The sequence below is a fragment of the Theropithecus gelada genome, chromosome 3, assembly GCF_003255815.1.
Source record: "Theropithecus gelada isolate Dixy chromosome 3, Tgel_1.0, whole genome shotgun sequence".
Lineage (NCBI taxonomy): Eukaryota > Metazoa > Chordata > Mammalia > Primates > Cercopithecidae > Theropithecus > Theropithecus gelada.
In genome coordinates this window covers 98,584,172-98,606,450 of record NC_037670.1, presented here as the reverse complement: position 1 = coordinate 98,606,450, position 22,279 = coordinate 98,584,172, and the positions used below count along the sequence as shown (strand labels likewise).

The following is a 22,279-nucleotide window of genomic DNA, read 5'->3' as shown; positions in this document are numbered from 1 at the left end:
GTGATGTTTCATTTATCTAGTAACATTATGAAACATGTCTGAGGACCAAGAATAAACTTTCAAAAAGCCAAGGAACATATGAAACCCATTCACTAAAGTGAATAATTCAAGGATTTGTCTTCAAAATGTCCATCTATTTCTAATTGATTCTTAATTTAGATATACTTCTCACAAGCATAAATACCTTATCTACCTTATCTACCCAGAAGACATAAATTTTAAAAGGGGGTGGGTAGAAAGAGTTTTAACAAAAATTTATTAATATAAACTGTGTTTCAGAGTACAAGTGCGTAAAACATAAAGGCAGGCTTTTTGCACCTGAAGGAACATACAATCCAACTGTAGGTCTATTAATAAAGGAGAAACTGTATGGGGAGGACTAATACATCTACTATGTGCCTGCTATGAGCAGGCTCCCTGCTAAGGGATTTACAGGCATTTTTCCATTTAAGACTCTCAACGGTTCTTTGAGATAGGTATTATTCTCCTCATTTTATTGACAGGGAAACTATGTCACTTGTTCAAGTCTTTACATAGAATTGAAAATCTGGTTTTCTAAATAGATATGCTTGACTCTAAATTCCATGTTACTTACTGTGACAACAGTAATAACTAACCAATTAAATGTTAACAGTTCTCTTGGATCATCATGGTGGACAGGAGGCAGGACTAGATTGTAGCTCCAGACAGAGCAGCTCGCATTGTAAATTTTAGCTCGACAGACTGCAAGAACAAACCAACAATCTCGAGAGGACATACAGACCCTCTGAAGGAAGTGGACTGCTCCTGCTGAACCCGGGAGATCCCCCAAATACTGTGAGGGCCCAACTGAGGAAGTGGGAAAGGGAGATCCTCCTCTCCCCAACACACACCCCCACTAGAGAAGCTGATGGTCCATTTCCAGGAGAAGTTTCCGGCTTTACCTGGAGCTGAGTCAATGTGGAGAGCCAAGCCAAATACAGGGGTAGAGGAAGCAGCAGAAAGGCCCTGGGAGCTCCTAGGGTCCCCTAAACGGCCATACCTGCCTGGCACCACACCACAGGGATCCAACGGGAGGGTGACCAGAGGAGCAGGGTGTAAAACTCCACAGGGAGAAGGAAATCTCTAGCTAAACTTTGTAACAATTTGAACAGGGTGAGAAGCCACCTGGTTAGAACTCAGATTTGTGTAGAACACAAATCTGGTGTGCAAACTCCACAGACAGGGAAAGAACCAAGACCTTTTCTTTCACAGACGGGGGACGGGTTTTCAAGCCCGTCATACCTTCTGCCTGGAAACTAACTCGGGGCTGTTGGTAGGGGTACAGTGGGAGTTAGACCGGCCCTTCAGTTTGCATGGGAGCTGTGTGAGGCCTGTGACTGTGGGCTTTCTCCCACTTTCCTGACAACCTGCATGACTCAGCAAAGGCAGCCATAATCCTCCTAGGTACACAAGTCCAGTGACCTGGGAATCTCAACCCCATTCCCCATGCTGCAGCTGCAGCAAGACCCACCCAAGGAGAGTTTGAGCTCAGAAACTCCTAACCCTGCCCTCCTCCTGATTGTCCTTCCCTACTTACCCTGGTAGTGGAAGACAAAGGGCATATAATCTTGGGAGTTCTAGGCAGGAAGTGCAAAAAAAAAAAAAAAAAAAAGCATTTGATTAAATCCAGCATCTCTTTAGGATTAAAATGCTCAGCAAAATCGGTATACAAGGGGCATAACTTAATGTAATAAAAGCCATCTATTAAAAACGTACAGCCAACATAATACTGATGGGGAAAAGTTGAAAGTGTTTCCTCTGAGAACTGGAACAAGACAAGCATGCCCACTGTCACCACTACTCTTCAACATAGTACTGGAAGTCCTAGCTAGAGCAATCAGACTAGAGAAAGAAATAAAGAGCATCCAAATTGGTAAAGAGGAAGTAAAACTGTCACTGCTTGCTGATGATATGATCTTTTACATTGAAAACCCTAAGGACTCCTCCAGAAAGCTCCTAGAACTGATAAAAGAATTCAGTTTCCAGATGCAGGATTAATGTACACAAACCAGTAGCCCTTATATACAACAACGACCAAGTAGAGAATCAAATCGAGAACTCCACCACTTTTACAATAGCTGCAAAACAAACAAACAAACAAACAATCTTAGGAATATATCTAACCAAGGAGTTGAAAGACCTCTACAAGGAAAACTACAAAACACTTTTTAAAAAAATCATAGATGATATGAACAAATGGAAACATATCCCATGTTCATGGATGGGTAGAATCAATATTGTGAAAATGACCATACTGCAAAAGCAATCTACAATTCATTGCAATTCCCATCAAAATACCACACCATCATTCTTCACAGAATTAGAAAAAAAAAATTCTAAACATCATATGGAACCAAAAAAGAGCCCACATAGACAAAGCAAGACTAAGCAAAAAGAGCAAATCTGGAAGCATCACATTACCTGATTTTAAACTATACTGTAAGGCCATAGTCACCAAAACAGCATGGTACTGGTACAAACATAGGCACATAGACCAATGGAACAGAATAGAGAACCCAGAAATAAACCCAAATACTATGGCCAACTGACCTTTGACAAAATAAATAAGGACATAAAGTGGGAAAAGGACACCCTTTTTAACAAATGGTGCTGGGATAATTGGCTAGCCACATCTAGGAGAATAAAACTGGATCTTATCTCTCACCTTATACAAAAGTCAATTCAAGATGGATAAGGACTCAAACCTAAGACTTGAAACTATAAAAATTCTAGAAGATAACATTGGAAAAACCCTTCTAGACATTGGCTTAGGCAAGGATTTCATGACCAAGAACCCAAAAGCAAATGCAATAAAAACAAAGATAAGTAGCTGGGACCTAATTATACTAAAGAGCTTTTGCATGGCAAAAGGAACAGTCAGCAGAGTAAAGAGACAACCCACAAAGTGGGAGATAATCTTCACAATCCATACATCTGACAAAGGACCAATAACCAGAATCTACAACAAACTCAAACAAATCGGTAAGAAAAAACCAATCCTATTAAAAAGTGGCCTAAGGACATGAATAGACAATTCTCAAAAGAAGATATACAAATGGCCAACAAGCATATGAAAAATGATCAACATCACTAATGATCAGGAAATGCAAATCAAAACTACAATGCTATACCACCTTACACCTGCAAGAATGACCATAATCAAAAAATCAAAGAACAGTAGATATTGGTGAGTATGTGGTGAATAGAGAACACTTCTACACTGTTGGTGGGAATGTAAACTAGCACAACCACTATAAAAAAACAGTGTGGAGATTCCTTAAAGAACTAAAAGTAAAACTACCATTTGATCCAGAAGTCCCTCTACTGGGTGTCTACTTAGAGGAAAATAAGTGATTATTTGAAAAAGATACTTACACATGCATGTTTACAGCAGCACAATTCACAATTGCAAAATTGTGGAACCAACCCAAATGCCCATCAATCAGTGAGTCGATAAAGAAACTGAGGTATATATATATATATGATGGAATACTGCATAGCTCTAAAAAAGAATGAATTAACAGCATTTTCAGTGCCCTGGATGAGATTGGAGACTATTATTCTAAGTGAAGTAACTCAGGAATGGAAAACCAAACATTGTATGTTCTCACTGATATGTGGGAGCTAAACTATGAGGACGCAAAGCCATAAGAATGATACAATGGATGTTGGGGACTTGGGGGGAAGAGCCGGAGAGGGGAGAGGGATAAAAGACTACAAATATGGCGCAGTGTATACTGCTTAGGTGATGGGTGCACCAAAATGTCACAAATCACCACTAAAAAACTTACTCATGTAACCAAATACCACCTGCATCCCAATAACTTATGGAAAAGTAAATAAATAAATGTTATCAATGATGGAAGAGAAAAAGTGCTACAAAGGAATGAATACATGACACCTTAAAATAGTCCAGCAAATAATCCTACCACTAAATTATTTCAAATGTAATCACAAAATTAAAACAAGGTACAAAGCTCCCGTTTATAATACCACATGGGGTGATGTATGAAGAATACTCTGAAGAATCTCAGTAAGAAGGATAAGAGCCTGGCCCTGCTGTACTCACATGCACCTGTGCCTGGCCCAACAGCTGGTTCACAGCAGCCTTACCTCCTTGGACAGACAGCCACAGGCCTGCTTGGCATCACCACACCTGCACACACCTGAGCCCAGCCTGACAGCCAGTCTGGTAGTGGTCCCATATCCCTGCAAATACCATTGCAGGAATGCCTGGCACCACTGCTCTCATACCTGGTCCAACAGCTGGTCCAGTAATCTGCTTTCCCAGACAGATTGCCACAGGGTCCAACAACCAGCCTAGTGCTCCTGTCCTCAGCAAAACTACACTGCTGCCATCATAAACTCCTGCAGCCTAGAGCACTGAGGCAATATATATCACTGATGAGGATTACAGCTGAAGAAACTGCATGAAGACCATAGTACTGAGTCGACCTAGAGCTAAAGCCAATGCACTACACTTAACCCTAGGACCTGTTTACAGGAAAATATTTATCCCTACGAAAGCTACTCCATAATGTTGGAAAAAAGTGACTATTCAATTAGATCCACAGATATAAATGTAGGGACACAAGAAATGTAAAAAGGCAAATAAACATGGCACCCACAAAATGTCTCCAGTAACAGACTCCCAAAAAGGACATTCATATATTATCTGAAAAATAAATTCAAAATTATGATTTTAAGGAAACTGAGCAAGATATAAGAGAACACAGGGAAACAATTCAATAAAATCAGGAAAACAATTCATGATCTGAATGAGAAATTCAACAAAGATATACATAAAATAAAAAAGGAAGCAAGTAGAATTAGAGCAGAAATATTCAATGAATGAAATGAAAAAAATACATAACTGACAGCTTCGACAACAGACAAGATGAAGGAGAAGAAATAATTTATGAACTTGAAGACAGTCTTTTGAAATAGCCCAACCAGAGGGCGTCGGTGGGGGGAAAGTAGAAATAAGAATAATAGAGAATGAAGAAAGCCTATAGGACTTATGGAACACCATCAAGTGAATAAATTTTCTTATAATAGGAGTGCCAGAGGGAAGGAGATGGAGAAAAGCACAGAAAATGTATTTAACAAAATAATAGCTGAAAAATTCCCAAGTATTGGTAGAGTTATGAACATCCAGATTCAGGAAGTTAAAAGATCCCCAATTATATTCAATCCAAAAAATTATCTCTGAGGCATATTATAATCAAACTGTCAAAAGTCACAGACAATGAAATAATGCTAAAATCTACAAAAGAAAAGCATCAAGTCACATATAAGGGAATCTGAATTACACTATTAGCAGATTTCTCAGCAGAAACCTTAAAGCTGGGACAGAATGGGATGATATATTTAAAGTGCTGAAAGAAATAAAAGCTGTTAGTTGAGAATATTGTATCAAGCAGAGATATTCTTTTCCAGAAATGAAGAAGAAATAAAAATCTTCGCAGATAAGAAAAAGCTAAGGGAATTCATTACCACAGAGTTGGTTTTACAAGAAATGCTTGAAAGTGCTACAAATGGAAACAAAAGGACCATAATTACTAACAGGAAAACCAGTGAAAATATAAAACTCAACAGCAGAGTAAGTTAACAAATCAAATTCATAATATTCCAGTGATATGAGTGCTATATACTTCTTCAATCCTCTAGTATGAACGTTTAATGTCAAATGGTCAAAACCAAGAATTACAATTAATGGCTAAGGGACACACCACAGATAAAGAAGTAAATTAAGTGAACAAAAGTGTAAATTTTAGGGAGAAGGAGAACTGTCTAATTTTATGTGACCAAAGTTAAGTTTCCATCATCTTAAAACAGTCAGTTCTAACTACAAGACTCTTCATGTTAGCTTGCGGTAATCACAAACAAATAAAGTAAAGCAGACAATCAAATGAGAATGAGAAAATAAATAAAGCTTAGCACCACAGAAAGCCACTAAACCATGGAGGTAAATAGCAAGAGAAGAAGAAAGAAATAAGGAATCTACAAGATAAGGAAAAAATAATTAACAAAATGGCAGAAATAAGTTCTTATCTAACAATAATAACCTTGAATGTAAATGGATTAAATTCTCAAATTAAGAGACAGAATGGCTGAATAGGCAAAATAAAATAAAATAGAACCCAACTATATACTACCTAAAAAAGACTCACCACACCAGTAAAGGCAGGCTGAAAGCAAAGGGATAGAAAAAGATATTCCATGCAAACAAAAACCAAAATTGAACAGAATAAGCCATATTTATATCAGATAAAAAATATTTTAAGTCAAAAACTGTTAAAAGAGGCAAAAAAGGTTATTATGTATAATGAGACAGGGATCAATTCAACAAGAGGATATAACAATTATAAATATGTATGCAACCAACACAAGAGCACTCAAATATGTAGAGCAAATATTATTAGATCTAAAAGGAGAGACAGCCCACAATACAAAATAGTAGGGGACTACACCCACTTTCAACAATGGGAAGCTAATGACAAAAAATCAACAAAGAAACATTGGACTTAAACTGCACCACAGACCAAATGGACCTAACAGACATTTACAGAACATTTCATCCAGCAACTGTAGAATATATATTCTTTTCTGTTGCATATGGTACATTCTCCAGGATGAATCACATATTAGGCCACAAAACAAATCCCAACAAGTGTAAGAGGAGAGATCATATCAGCTATCTTTTTGGGCCATAATGGTCTAAACTAGAAATTAACAAAATAAAATTTTGGAAATGTTACAAATACATGGAAGTTAAACAACATCCTTTTAGATAACCAATGGGTTAACGAATAAGTTAAAAGAAAAATTAAAATTTTCTTGAGACAAATGAGCATGAGATACATCTTACCAAAACCCATGGGACACTATAAAACCAGTACTAAAAGGGAAATTTATAGTAATAATTGTCTACATCACAAAAGAAGATTTCTAAGAAACAACCTAACAATGCACCTCAAAGACCTAGGATTTGTTATTGATTTACTAATAAATAAACTAAAGTCAAAATTCGCAGAAGGAAGGAAATAATAAAACTCAGAGCAGAAATAAAACTGATATTAAGAACAAAAATTCAAAAGATCAACAAAATGAAGTTTGTTTTTTTGAAATGATAAAGGAAAATCAATAAACCACGAACTAGGCTAACCAAAAAAAGAAAAGAAGACTCAAATAAATAAAATCAAGGATGAAGCAGGAGATATTAAAGCTGATACCAACCTTTTTTACAATAGGTTTGCAGTTAGAACAACAGTGTCATGAAAACCATCCCTAAAGTCAAATGGAAAAGAAAAGAAAAAGAATCCCATCAACATTGTCAAAACTGGACACATAGATTCAGGCAAGTCTGCCACTACTGGCCATTTGATCTACAAATGTGGTGGGATTGATCAAAGAACCATCAAAAATTTTGAGAAAGAGGCTGTTGAGATAAGAAAGAGTTACTTCAAGTATGCCTGGGTCTTGGATAAACTGAAAGCCGAACCTGAACATGGCATCACCATTGATACCATGTGGAAATTTGAGACCAGCAAGTACTACTTGGTTATTATTGGTAGTCTGGGACACAGATGCTTTGTGAAAAACATGAATACAGCCACATCTCAGGCTGACTGTGCTGTCCTGATTGTTGCTGCTTGTGTTGGTAAATTTGAACTGGTATCTCCAGGAATGAACAGACCTATGAGCATGTCTTTCTGGTTTACACATTGGGTGTGAAACAGTTATTGTTAACAAAATGGATTCCACTGAGTCACCCTACAGCCAGAAAACATATAAAGAAATCATTAAGAAAGCTGAAACTTAAGAAAATTGGCTATAATGCCAGCACAGTAACATCTGTGCCAATTTCTGGTTGGAATTGTAACAATATGCTAGAGCCGTGTGCTAGCATGCATTGGTTCAAGGGCTGGAAAATCACCTGTAAAGACAGTAATGTCAGTGGAACTATGTTGCTTGAAACTCTGCAATGCATCCTATCACCACCTCATCCAACTGACAAGCCCTTATTTGTGGTCTGTCTCTCCTGGATTTCTATAGAATTGGTGATTTTGGTACTGGTCCTGTGTGCTGAGTGGTGACTGGGTTACCTTTGCTCCAATCAATGCTATAACTGAAGAAAAGTCTGTTGAAATGCACCATGAGGCTTTGAGTGAAACTCTTCTGGGGGACAAAGGGGGCTTCAATGTCAAGGATATGTGCGTCAAAGATGTTCACTGTGCCAACATTGCTGATGACAACAAAAATGACCCACCAATGGAAACAAATGGCTTCCCTACTCAGGTGACTATTCTGCACCAACCAGGCTAAATCAGTGATGGCTATGTCCCTGTACTGGATTGTCACACAGTTCACATTGCTTGCCAGTTTGCTGAGCTGAAGGAAAAGATTGATTGCCATTCTGGTAAAAAGCTGGAATATGGCCCTAAATAGTTGAAGTCTGGTGATGCTACCATTGTCGATATGGTTCCAGGCAAGCTTGTGTGTTGAGAGCTTTTCTGACTATCCTCTGAGTCATTTTGCTATTTGTGATATGAGAGAGATAGTCGCTGTGGGTGTTAACAAAGCAGTGGACAGGAAGGCTGCTAATGGTGGAAAGGTCACCAGAGTTGGTGAGGAAGAAATAAAAGGCATCCAAACTGGGAAGAAGATAGTCAAATTGTCCCTGTTTGTAGATGGTATAATATTTTACATAAAGAAAACTCTAAAAACTACACCAAAAACTAGTCAAACTGATAAACAAATTCACTAAAATTGCAGGCTGCAAAATCAACATACAAAAATCAGTATGTCCATATAATAGTGAACTTTCTGAAAAAGAAATTTTAAAACTTTCTTTTACTATAGCTAAAAAATGTAGATACCTAGGAATATATTTAACCAAGGAGGTGAAAGATCTCTACAATAAAACTGTAAAACTTTGATGAAATAAATGGAAGAGGGCACAAATAAATGGAAGGCCATATATTCATGAATTGGAAGAATTTCTTTTTAATGGCTATGCTACCGAGAGTGATCTACAGATTTAATGCAATTCTTGCCAAAATAACTATAATGTTCTTCAGAGCAGCAGTTCCCAATGTTTTTCGCACCAGGGCCTGGTTCACGGATGACAATTTTTCCACAGACGAGCCACAGGGTTGGGAGGTGGTTTTGAGATGATCCAAATGCATTACATTTATTGCACACTTTATTTATGTTAATTATTACATTGTAATATATAGCTATATATTATTTCATTATGTATTACAATGTAATAATAAAACTCACTATAATGTTGAGTCAGCTGGACCCCTAAGCCTATTTTCCTGCAACTAGATGGTCCCATCTGGGGGTTATGGGAGACACTGACAGATCATCAGGTGTTAGATTCACATAAGGAGTGCTCAACTTAGATCCCTTGCATGAGCAGTTCACAATAGGGTTTGCACTCCCGTGAGAATCTAATGCGGCTGCTGATTTGACAGGAGTCTGATCTCAGGCAGTAATGTTAGTGATGGGGAGCAGCTATAAAATACGTATGAAGCTTCACTGTCTCACCTGCTGCTCACCTCCTGCTACACGACCCAGTTTCTAACAGGCCACAGACCCATATGACTGTTTGTGGCCTGGGGGTTAGGGACCCCTGCTTCAGAAAAATAGAAAAACAAACAAACAAACAAACAAAAACAACTATAAAATTCTGTAGAACTACAAAATACCCTAAATAGCCAAAGAAATACTGAGCAAAAAGAACAAAGTGGAAGGATTACACTATCTAACTTCAAAATATACTATTATACAAAGATATAGTAACCAAAACAACATGGCACTAGCACAGAAACAGACACATAGACTAATAGAATAGAATGGAGAGCCCAGAAATACATTCGACACCTAGAGCTGACTGATTTTTGACAAAGATGCCAAAAACACACATTGGGGAAAAAGTAGTCTCTTCAATAAATGGCGCTAGGAAAATTCAATAATCACATGCAGAAGAATGACACTAGACCCTGATTCATGTTATATACAAAAATCAACTCAAAATGGATTAAAGATTTAAATGTAGAATTTGAAACTATGAAACGACTAGAAGAAATCCCAGGGAAAATGCTTTATGATGCTAGGCTGGGCAAGGACTTTTTAAATAAGATCTCAAAAGCACAGACAACGAAAGCAAAAAGAGACAAATGGAGTTACATTGAAATAAAAAGCTTTTGAAGAAGAAACTATTCAAGAGTAAAGCGATAACCTAGAAAAATGGGAGAAAATATATGTAGACTATACTTCTAACAAGGGGTTAATATATAGAATATATAAAGGAACATAAACAACTCAATGGGGAAAAAACCCAAATAACTCATTTTAAAAATGGGCAAAAGACTTTCATAGACATTCTCAAAAGAAGACATATAAATGACCATTAGGTATATGAAAAAAATACTTGATACAACCAATGGTAAAGGAAATGTAAACCAAAACCACAATGAGATATTACTTCATTCCAGTTAGACTAGTGGTTACCAGAAAGACAAAAGAAGTCAAGTGCTGGTAAGGATGTGGAGAAATAGGAACACTTACACGCTGTTGGTAGCAATATATACTAGTACAACCATTATGGAAAACAGCATGGAGGTTCCCCAAAAATAGTAAAAATAGAATTAACATATGATCTAGCAATTCCACTACTGGATGTATAGCCAAAGCAAATGCAATCAGCATGTCAAAAGAGATATCTGTACTCTCAAGTTCTGTAGCACTATTTATAATAGCTAATATATGGAATCGACTTAAGTGCCCAACAATGGATGAATGGATAAAAAATGTGGCATATATACACCGTAGAATATTATTCAGCCATAAAGAATAAAATCCTGTCATTTGTGACAACATGGATGAACCTGGAGGACACCATGTTAACCGAAATAAGCCAGACACAGAATGATGAATACCATGTTATCTCACTCATTTTTAGATGTGGAATATTAAATATAATTTTTAAATATAAAAATTAAGAAGATTAGAATCTGGTCCATAAATGGATTAACAGGAGTCATTTTAAAAATCTAGTAGTGTGAAATGTCCCATTCCCTGTTGAAATCTAAAAAATGAGGGGTTAAGATATATATACAGAAATACATATATATTCATAGTGGAAGCCTGACTTTAAAAAGAACTTTTAACCCAAATGTCCATCAGTGATAGACTGGATTAAGAAAATGTGGCACATATACACCATGGAATACTATGCAGTCATAAAAAAGGATGAGTTCATGTCCTTTGTAGGTACATGGATGAAGTTGGAAACCATCATTCTCAGCAAACTATCGAAGGACAAAAAACCAAACACAGCATGTTTTCATTCATAGGTAGGAACTGAACAATGAGAACACTTGGACACAGGAAGGGGAACATCACACACTGGGGCCTTCGTGGGGTGTGGGAAAGGAGGAGGGATAGCATTAAGAGATATACCTAATGTAAATGACGAGTTAATGGGTACAACACACCAACATGGCACATGTATACATAGGTAACAAACCTGCAAGTTGTGCACATGTACCCTAGAACTTAAAGTGTGTGTGTGTGTGTGTGTGTGTGTGTGTGTGTGTGTGTGTGTGTGTATATAGAATGGATTTGATCATCTCTTTTAAAGCAATCTAGTTTTTGAAAACAACCAGCCAGAGCTGACTATAACTTTGTTTTAGTGCTAAAATTCTGAACTCCGCTAAATGAGTCTAAAACTAAGGAAAGACCAGAAATCCCAGTACAGCATATTGTCAACGACTTCTTTATTGTGACCAAAGGAGTTCAGGGCCTGCAAGTCACCGTGTTATAGTGTACTTGAAAAGTCATCTTCACCACAGGAACACAACCAAATAAATCATGAGTATTTCATTGACAAAAACCATAAAGAAAGAGTTTAAAGACTTCCCACAGCAATCCTTTGCTGCCACTGGCCATGCGTATTATCAGTAAATGTAAATAGAGTTTATGAGGATAAACTAGTGGTGAATATGAACACTGCTGCTTCTGGGTTCTTGAAGCAGTTTGTTCTCGTTAAGCTTTGTGAAGGGACTGAAGGCTCTCACTTGTTTTCTGTGTGAATGAGCCGTTAGTGTGTGTGGGAATGTTTTCACAGCACCATGCCTCTTCTGCCCTTTTCTATAAACCGAGCTACTTCACGTGTCTCCTCATATGAGTGCCATCACTAAACAAAGCAAGCACTCATGAATGAAGGCTGATGTCAGCAAATTCTGAATAGCTTCTGGAGGGGCATCCTGCACCCTAACACTGGTGCCAGTTAAGGGGATGAAGTCACCAGGGAGATCACCCACTCTTATTCTCCTAAGAATTGAGCAGTTCCAGCAATGAAAAGCAATACAAAGCAAACAAACAAATATTCAAATTAAAATGCAATGTAATACAGGGCAGTGCCAACATTACTTTACATATGACTACATGGTCTTTACACTAAATATCCAGAAGTACTATGGAAATCAGTTATTTTCTTGAAATATATTATAAACTATAATGAGATGTTTCTATGGTCCCTTTATTTTAGTTTCAGTGAAACATGAAAAACACATACAAATAAAATTTTAGAAACATGGTAGTACATTTGAACTCATTTATAAACTTAAAAATGCTGAAAATTAAAATAAGGGCAGAACATGATGATGAGGAAAAGTGATTTACAGTAAACATTTCCTTGTATAGCAGAACTGTTTCTGGTATCCAATTTACCCTGGTTACATATAAGTCTTACATGCCTAGCAAGAGATTGAAAGACTTTATAATATTTGAGGTTATTTTGCATAAAAGTATTGCTGGTCAGAAGTAAATCTTACTATCTTGGCAGTTTGTCTTCAGAGAATAGGCTACCTGACTAAATAGAATTAAATCTCAGCAACCTTCATGTAGAACTGTTTGGTGCCGAAAAATATAGGATTATATCATGAAGTCTGGTGACTTGCCAGAGAACCCTTGAAAACCTGCTGAGTTCAAGGCTCTGCACAACAGGAATGTCATAGTTTCTGCTTAGAACAGTGTGTGTATTTAAGGAGTTTTGCTGTTAATGCAGGACTGAGGACCCCTCACTCATGAACTAAGACAGGGACCGTTATTGTCAAAAGCACTAAACACACTTTCCTCATTGCCTCACCATTAAAGATGAGCAGTTCTTGACTCATGCCTCAAAGAAAGAATTATTCTAGTCAGAAAAGACTGCTACAGTTTTCTTTTTTAAAGCTTATGAACAGACTGCAGGCGGATGGACCATCATATCTAATAAACTAACTGTTAACAAGTTAGTACAGTTTAGAACACACCTGAATACTTCTATTTTGTATATTTTTCACCTCCCTCCACCCTTCTTTTCTTTTGAAGTAATTTTCTTTCATGACCTTATGTCTACAGAAAAAGAATTGTATTACTGTCTTGGATTACTAAATTGAATTAATGTTGACATAAATAGTTTTATTTGGATGGAATTTTAAAATTAATTCCATTTGTAAATACCCATAAGAAATACAATGTCCTTGGTCATTTTGATCACAAAGTAGCAGAGAAATCTATTCCACACATAAAATCACTTAGAAGAGAGAATTTGCAACTTACTACAGCATAAGAGATTTTCAGTATCTGGTCACCTTATGACATGTATTAATAATGTACTGACAAGTTTCCAAAGAGCTTGAATTAAAAAAAAAAATAAGCCCTTGTATATAGACACGTTGAAGGACTTAGATAAGTACAAAAAGTCTCTGTGAAAAAGTTTTCATTGATGTTTTAAAAAGCATGTTATTTTATCTTTACAAAGGAACTGCACTAACACTAATCTAGCTTTTGGAAAATACAGCAACATTCGTGACTAATAGTAATGTGAAAAGTAGAAATGGACATTAAAAGTATCATCACCTCTAGCAACACTTGAAACCCTAAGAGAGATTCAAATGCAAACTTTCAGATTTTCAACACTGAAAAACTAAGGACTTTATCTTCCCTTTCAAGGAGTTGCTTTGTGGGGCGGGGGAAACCAAAACCTCTTTTGTAGTACAAACTTTGCCAATATATCTGATTCTTTTTCTACCTCCTCTTAGAAGAGATATATCCCCTTTTTAATAGTTTAAAAATACTATTGCAGTGAAACTCTTGGTACAAAGGAAAATTATTCTATTTAGTCGTATTCTTTTAAAAGTTATTTGTTTAAAAGGGCTTCACTGTATTGGTCTTGCAGCCCTTCATACAACAGAACAAAAGCAGTTCTATGAAAGAAGACTAAACTTGAACAAACCGTAAAAAAAAAGCAAAGTTCCTCTCTGTTTTTATCAAATTTGATTGCTGCAGCTGTTCCCAGTTTCTGTATTTTAAAAATAGCCTTATTCAGTGCCTTGTTGGCTAAAGGCCAGAGTGCCATTAGAACATGCTGTACGGAAAACCTCTATTCAGTTACAGATACAGAAATATATTTAAGATCAGTGGGGGTCATCTGCAGCAAACACTTGTAAAGGAAAATAGAATTTTAATGTGTTTGGACTGATTGCCACTTTTACCAGATAGTTTAAAGCTTCCATATAGAACCTTCGTATTATTTTTTCTTTTAGGTAAAAATGCAAAATGAGTATCAACTTCATTGGAAAAATATTATTAGAAAGGTCTGTTTCTCAAATAACAATTGTACAGCTGAAATACACATTTCAAAGAACACCTACTAGTGGTTTCTGTTTGACAAGCTCACAGGCATTCATCGGGTGAAAAGGTAGGTATTATTGAGCAAATGCTACACATGGAATCATAACTTCTTTCTGATATAGGCCTCCTAACTAAGGTCACAAGGTGTGAAACAGACTGATCTGCCCAAGGAAAATGAGTCTGGGGACTCATATTGGACTTACAGTGTGCGGGGAAAGGGTGAAAGAATTGAGTTATTCAGTGATATTTCAGAGTTGACCTCCACATCTCTTCAGTTCTTTCCTTTGCCTCAACAAGGGACTGAAGTTAGCATTTGGGACTAAACAGATTCATGTAGGAGTCCTAATTTGAGTTGTAAGTAAAAAGGATCTGCTTTGCATAAATCATCAATAAAAAGGAATTTTGATTCCAGGTATTGAAAATAGTAAGAAAAAATTAGAAAGCAGAGGTCTAAGGAAAACTAAGGTGAGAAGAGAAAATTTCATTAGGGAAATATACACCAGTTGTCAAGGTATGGGAACATCCCAGATTTCACCTTTCTTGAAAGCTAACATGTTAGCCTGCCACAGCTTTGTTGAGGCTGGCAGAAGACGTGCGTCCCCTGTGTCAGAGACCCAAGACTTTACTACCCATAGCAATAGCAGTAGCCAGTCTTAACATCTAAATCAGTCCCCCAAATCCCAACTTCCATAGGGTGAAACAAAGAGGTCTGGGAGACACCTGCATACATAGTAGGCTGCATTACAGAAGAGGAACCCATGGCTTAGGACACCTTGATCTTTCATAATAGAAAATCAACCTGCCTGATCTCTTCCCAGCTGCCAAACTGGCTAAAAAATGAAGCTCTTATTAACATTTTTATGGTCATATGTGAATTGCTACCATGATGGTATTAAAATAGAGGAGATATCAAAATATTTCACAATCAGCAAGAGTACTGGCTATTGTAAGAAAATAGGGTCCCAGAGGTCTCTAAGGTACCTGGCATTGACACTTTAGGTGTTGGATCTGAAAAAGTTTGGGAGGTCATGAGGAGGGATGGGGGAACCTGGAAGGACAGGGCCAACCGTACAGAAATATTTAAATAATTTAACATTTGATACAGCTATGCTGAAGGTCCAAGTGGAAGGTACTAAACTGAAATATGTCTCAGAAGTTCTGATTTCTTGTCCTAAATTTTGATTTAACTAAAGGGCAACTTCAGGTAAGTCATTTAATGTTTCTGGGACCCAGTTATCCTATCTCTAAAAGAGAAATGGTACTGACCTTACATTGTGATTAAATATATTGTTCCAATCAGTCACATAGTAATTTTTTTTTTTACTCATTCTCTTTCTCCCCTAGACTAAATATACTTTATGTATAAGCAATAAAATTATAAATTCTGTGACTATTCCACTTTTGATAGACAAACATATCCACGAGAATAGCTTGAAAAATGTTGGAAGTGAAGTAATTGAGCGTGGTGGGGCTCAGATGAAAGACATTTGGCTACAAATATTAAAGTGATGGGGGGAATGTAGAACGAATAGGAAAAAGGAATAGAAAAACAAAAGAACAGCAGATAAAAAATGTCTAATCTAAGAAAGCATTTGGATCAGATGAATGGGAAATGTAATTAGGCTGGACACCTCAGGAAAGGGCGAGAATATGAGCATTTCCACCATGAAATCAAAGAAAGATAGAGTAACTAGGTCAGCACTCTGCAGGCTGCCTGGGACAGGACTGGGCTCACTGTGAACCTAGAAGCAGAAATAAAATCCACATGGTTACATTTCCACAAGGAATGAAACAAATAGATGATGCCCAGGTGTTCTAGGCATAAGGCATTGCAGAGCAAAAAGTTCAGTGGGATTCAATTAGTAAGTAGAACAAAGCTTCACTATAACTGGGCAAGTGGCAGTGCAGTATAATGAAGCTCTTAATTAAGCTAATAATTTAAGATAATTATGTTACTATGTCATTGCTTTCAGATTTCTGAAATAAAAGCAATAGTGATAAAGTATACAATTTCTTAGCTTTCTGGATAAAAATATTGCAAAGCATGATATTTGTGATTTAGCAAATACTTATTACAATGTCAGAAATTACAAAAACAAGGATCAAAACAAACAAACAAACAAACAAACAAACAAAATCGAGCTCCTGAGTATATAGTGGTGTACAGGGCATAAAAAGAGATCTTTACTACAATAATTGACAAGGAGATGTTCAGATTTCACTCCAGATTCACAGCTGGCCATAAGTCTAAAACTTCTGGAGGCCAACATGCCACTGCATGGAGGTCATTCTGGTTAATAAATTGAGCACAAGGATTCACCCATTCCTGAATCTCGTTCTTTAAAGTTGTTTAGTAACAATTCTCCTTTAATATTTTCTTTTATGTTGCCAGCCCTCTGCTAAATGTTATAAAAACATGATATGTTTTTGACTCTTTGGTACTCAACCTATACTATGAGGCAGCAATGAGAGAGTCAAAACTTCACATAGTGTGCCCCCAGAGTGCAAGACCTAGAAGTTAAAAAATGATCCATCACTTTGCACTTTGACTACCTCATTACCTAGTGAGACAACTCCTCATTGTTGAGCGTAATCACTAGGAATATTTTAGTGCAACTCATTTATTCTCCACATTACCCACAAGAGCTGTCCTCATTTTTACATAGCTGTTATGAATTTCTAATTGTCTCTTTATGTTTCTTCTTGATTAGGAATTTGGCAAGAATTTTTATTTTCCTGGCTTACACTTTATCTCCATGTTTATTTTCTTATACATATTGTTTCATAATACTACATATGATTTCTTTGCCAATTTATCCATTCACCTCATCCAACAAAGTTACATTGAGCACCAACAGATGCTTAGTAGAGCAATGTGTGCCAAGTACTCTGGAATGTGACTGAGATAGATGTAAAAAGCTATTAGTCTCCTTAAGAGCACTAACATGTAAAAAAAAAAAATGTAATGTAGCATTCTCAAGAAGGGAGAGAATTTAACTCTATGGAGGGTAGTTGGTGGTGGGGAGAGAGTTGGGATTGTAGGAGCTTAGGGAAGGCCTAAAAAGTTGTGAGAAATTAGATAATGAAGATTTAGTCATGAAGGGCCTGAAAGCTTAGATTTTCCTTACATTTGACTAGGGTGTAGTTAAGAATTCTAAGCTAAGTAGAGAAGCAGTTAGATCACATTTTATAAAGGACATTTAGGGAGTTGTGGAAGATGGTTTCTTCATTCTTTTAGGCTGCTATGCAAAAATACCATAAACTGAATCACATATAAACAACAATGTGTTTCTCACAGTTCTGGAGGCTGGAAATCCAACATCAAGGTGCTGGCAGTGTCTGGTGAGGGCCTGTTTCCTAGATAGCTGTCTTTTCACTGTAACCTCATAGGATAGAAGGCTTGAGAGATCCTTGTGTGGTCCCTTTCTATAAAGGCATTAATCTCAATTATGATGGCACCACCCTCATTATCTAGTCAACTGCCAAAGGTCTCACTCCTAGTAACATCACCTAGGAGTTAGAATTTCAGCATATGAATTTTGGGCAGACACAAACATTCAGACCATTACAGATGGATTCAAAGGCAATGAGGTAAGAAACAGCAGGGTGATCAATTAGAGAAGCATTGAAATAATGCTGATGAGAGATGATAAGGAGTTAAAGTAAGCTGTGACCAGGTGCATGAGAGTGAAAGTTGCTTAGGAGGTAGAACTGACGGCATCATGAATAGCCACCTGGGGAGTGTCGGAAGGCATCAGGGTTGGTAGACTAGCTGTCAATGATGTCACCAACTAAGGTGCAAAATCCTGGAGGAAAAGCATGTGGGAAAGTAGGAAACATGGTAAGTTTGATTTTGGATATGCTGGTATTGTGGACTCTGTGGAACATCCACATGGAGCTCTTTATAGAGAGACTGGCCTGGTGAATACATATCTGTGGATGTGAACATTATTTCCAAATTAATTACAAATTTAAAAAATAAGAATCATATCTCATGTTGCTTTGGAGTTTGTTGTTTTGTTTTTAGATGTCCAAATGCATAACCTGGCACAGAGCAGACAATCAATAAGCATATGTTGAATTAGTAATAATGTATTATATTAAGTACACTTGAAGCTTTCCTGATAGTCTTCTATAAGAGGCTCCAATAAAGGATAGACTCACCTTTAAATTTGGCTTACAATGAGTACTAGCTAGGAACAAAATAATTGCTCATGATTTCAGAGAACACTTCTTGAAGTTGCAAACGTATTTCTTTTGATAAAGGTAACCATTAATGGATTATCTTTAATGTGATAATCACTTCTTATATTTATCTAGCTCTGTTTAGTTTCCCATTCTTTTTTATGATTTAATGTACTGATAGTATTTATATGCTGAAACCATTGCTAACTGGATTTTTTTTTTTTTTAACTGGTAACCAATAGCATTTCTTACTGATACAATTTTACAGATGGAGGAAAGAAGTCAGAGAAGATGAATTGTTTGCTCACAGTAATTCAGCAGTGTCTACGGTTCTTCCCATGATATCATAATTCCTCTCAACATCATGAGGCTACTGATGGAAAATGCCTTTAGGTATCTTTCACTAATTACTAATATCTTACCAAGGTATTTTTCAAGGGCAAAAGCTGTTGTTATTTAACCACACTATTGAAAAACTCGTTTGTCATGACTAACTCACTCTTGCCAATCCTGACAGTGATTCAAGAAAACTGATAACTTCATTGTTTTTATACTGACTTCTCTAAAGATTGAAATCAATTTGCTACATTTTTGGTATCTTTTAAATAGTATAAATAAATTAGAACCAAATCTGTAACAACATAACAAAATATTGTGTAGAACTGCCTATTAAATGTTTTGTGTTTTCAAATATTTCTAAAAATAATTACAATTTGATAGTATTATTACAATTTAAAAATTCCGTCTTTGAAACAGAAGTAGCCAGGTACTGATCTGTTACTATAAGATGCCAATCATATTATCACATTTCTAGTTGTTAAAGTATTTTATGAATTTTGAATTCTATTAAATGGTGATTTATTTTTTTCCAGATAAGTCACCATGCAAGAGGCACTTATTACACATGTTTTTCAGCATATGTTGCAAGTTTATTTTAATGCTGAAGAGGCACATTATGATCAAAGCAGAATTCTGCCCAATTTAAACTGTTCCAAGCTATTTTCATACATTCACTCATGTAATACTGTAAGATTTACATTAAAATGAATGCTCGTCTACAATTAAGCGATTCAGTCAACATTTTAAAAAAAGGTGCAAATGTGTGCAACGTGAAAAAAAAATCAACAGATGTGCGAATAATCTCTACTTCGGGGCCAGTATCAAAAAGTACAGTAGCCAAGAAAAAAAAAAAAAAGTTAAAAGTTTCAACATTTATTTTCTGTCTATCCTTCAAGGTTTTCTATACCTAAGTTAAAGGACACACACATAAAACAGTCATAAGACATTTCCTTATGATGATAATTGGATTGGTCAATAATAAACTGGGTTGAGGAACAAATAATAAACTATAATATTCAGAGTAGAACTTAAAGATGGATATATATTTTGTTTTCTTCTGATTCTTATATTCTTCTATTCTGATGATGAATATATTCCAAAGCAGCGATGATTCACCTCTGTTCAGAGAAGAGTACACATGTAAAACCAGAATATTTAGCACCAATGTATTTAAAGAAAAGTTAGCCAGCTAGGATAAAATAACAAAGACAAAAAAAGCTTCTGATCCTAGAGGTTAATAAATCTGCAAGCTAGTGCATGCATGCAGTCATGCAGTTTTGCAGGTTGTATAATGCATAACTGAAGGGGTCACCATTCACACTGTGGTCTAAATGAATGGCATCTTCTTTTTTTTTTTTTTTCTTTTTTCTTTTTCTTTTCTTTTTTTTTTTTTTTGGCGGAGTCTTGCTGTCTGCCGCCCAGGCTGGAGCACAGCAGCCTGATCTCGGCTCACTGCAAGCTCCGCCTCCCGGATTCACGCCATTCTCCTGCATCAGCCTCCCGACTAGCTGGGACTACAGGCGCCTGCCAACATGCCCGGCTAATTTTTTGTATTTTTAGTAGAGACGGGGTTTCACTGTGTTAGCCAGGATGGTCTCGATCTCCTGACCTCGTGATCCGCGGGTCTCGGCCTCCCAAAGTGCTGGGATTACAGGCGTGAGCCACCGCTCCCAGCCTAATGGTATCTTCCTGAATTTTATAGAGCACATCCTGCACAATTATAATGCACCCATGGAAAACATCATGAGTAGGAAGGAAATGTAAAGAGGTTTGTTCAGATAGGATAACTGAGATCAAAGTGCTTCATAAAACCTCATCTCTGTTTCCATGAGCTATATCTTGGTGACCATTGGAAGGATGTCCAGTTTTCACCTACTTGGTGTGTAGGAAATAGATGATGTAGATGTGGAGCAAAGAAAACCTTGATGCCAATTGACAGTCTGTAATATTTAGGCAATCTAAAGTTTCTGGTCAAATAGCATGGATAAAAACTACCCAAATCTCATCCCTATTCCCTTCTTCCCCAGTGAATTAATTGCAGGATGTTTCTTCCTTCATTATTTTAACTGAGCTTCCCAGTGACATCTATTTAAGAAAATGAGAAGTGGAAATGGCACTCACTGACAAGCACATTCCTAGATAGGGAGAAAATGAATTGGCATAATTTTACTTAAAAATATTGTCCATTAATGTTTTTCAACATAATTAACATTTATGAAAATATTGATCTATGTTATAGTAAATTACATACTGTACTTTGAGGCCTGTGCTTTTGTTTACAAATTTCAGCATGCTTTGCTATTCCTAGATAAAATCTGAATACATGAAAACTTGAGGGGCCTTATATATGGACCCATGTTTAATCCTGATGTGCCCCAAGGCTTCAACTGTTCTAATTTATTGCAGCTCTTCTACACAGTTCTACAAGTAGCTTGGTGAGCTGACACATTTCTAAGTGTGTCTATATGGATTAATCTGAGCAAGAAAATGATTAGCCTGAAGTCTCTGGTTAAATCTGAGAAAATATAGGGCTTATAATTTGGTGATGAGTTAATATAGCCTAAATTGTCTTGGTGAACTCTTCATTGGCCCCTTGCCCATAAAAAACTAAAAGGTTCAAGCGTCTAGGCAACTGGCTAAAAGGGAGTTTAGCGTGTTTCTGGAACATTACAAAATAGCCAAGACCTGTGTTGTCACAACAGGGCAGCAATTATTTTCCACATTGAAAAAGGGATGTTAAAAACAGAGCCATGAGTATGGGAAGAGAACTTATGTTCATGTAGATCAACTCTAGGGGAACAAGAAATGTATTACTATAAATTGTTGGTAGTTATTTTCCAGGAATCTTTGATATCAGGGAATGTATATTTATTTGGAAACACTTTAAGTACGTGCATAAGCTTTAATCGTGTGTGTATGTGTCCACAACATTAGCTATCTGAGAAATATCATATGTTTTTATCCTTTTAATCAACTTCATTCTGACTTCATGTTCCCATTGCTCCAACCTATCAGTAAATCCACTCTCAATATCTTACAG

General features: G+C 36.6%; 1 protein-coding gene and 1 pseudogene across 18 annotated transcripts in view; one reads left to right on the top strand and one right to left on the bottom strand.

Moving 5' to 3' along the window:
- The window catches only part of DGKB (diacylglycerol kinase beta), an 837,327-nt gene that overhangs the window by 38,606 nt on the left and 776,442 nt on the right, over positions 1 to 22,279 (bottom strand). The window lies entirely within an intron of this gene.
- LOC112620549 overlaps positions 4,091 to 22,279 on the top strand; it is a 58,318-nt pseudogene continuing 40,129 nt past the window's right edge.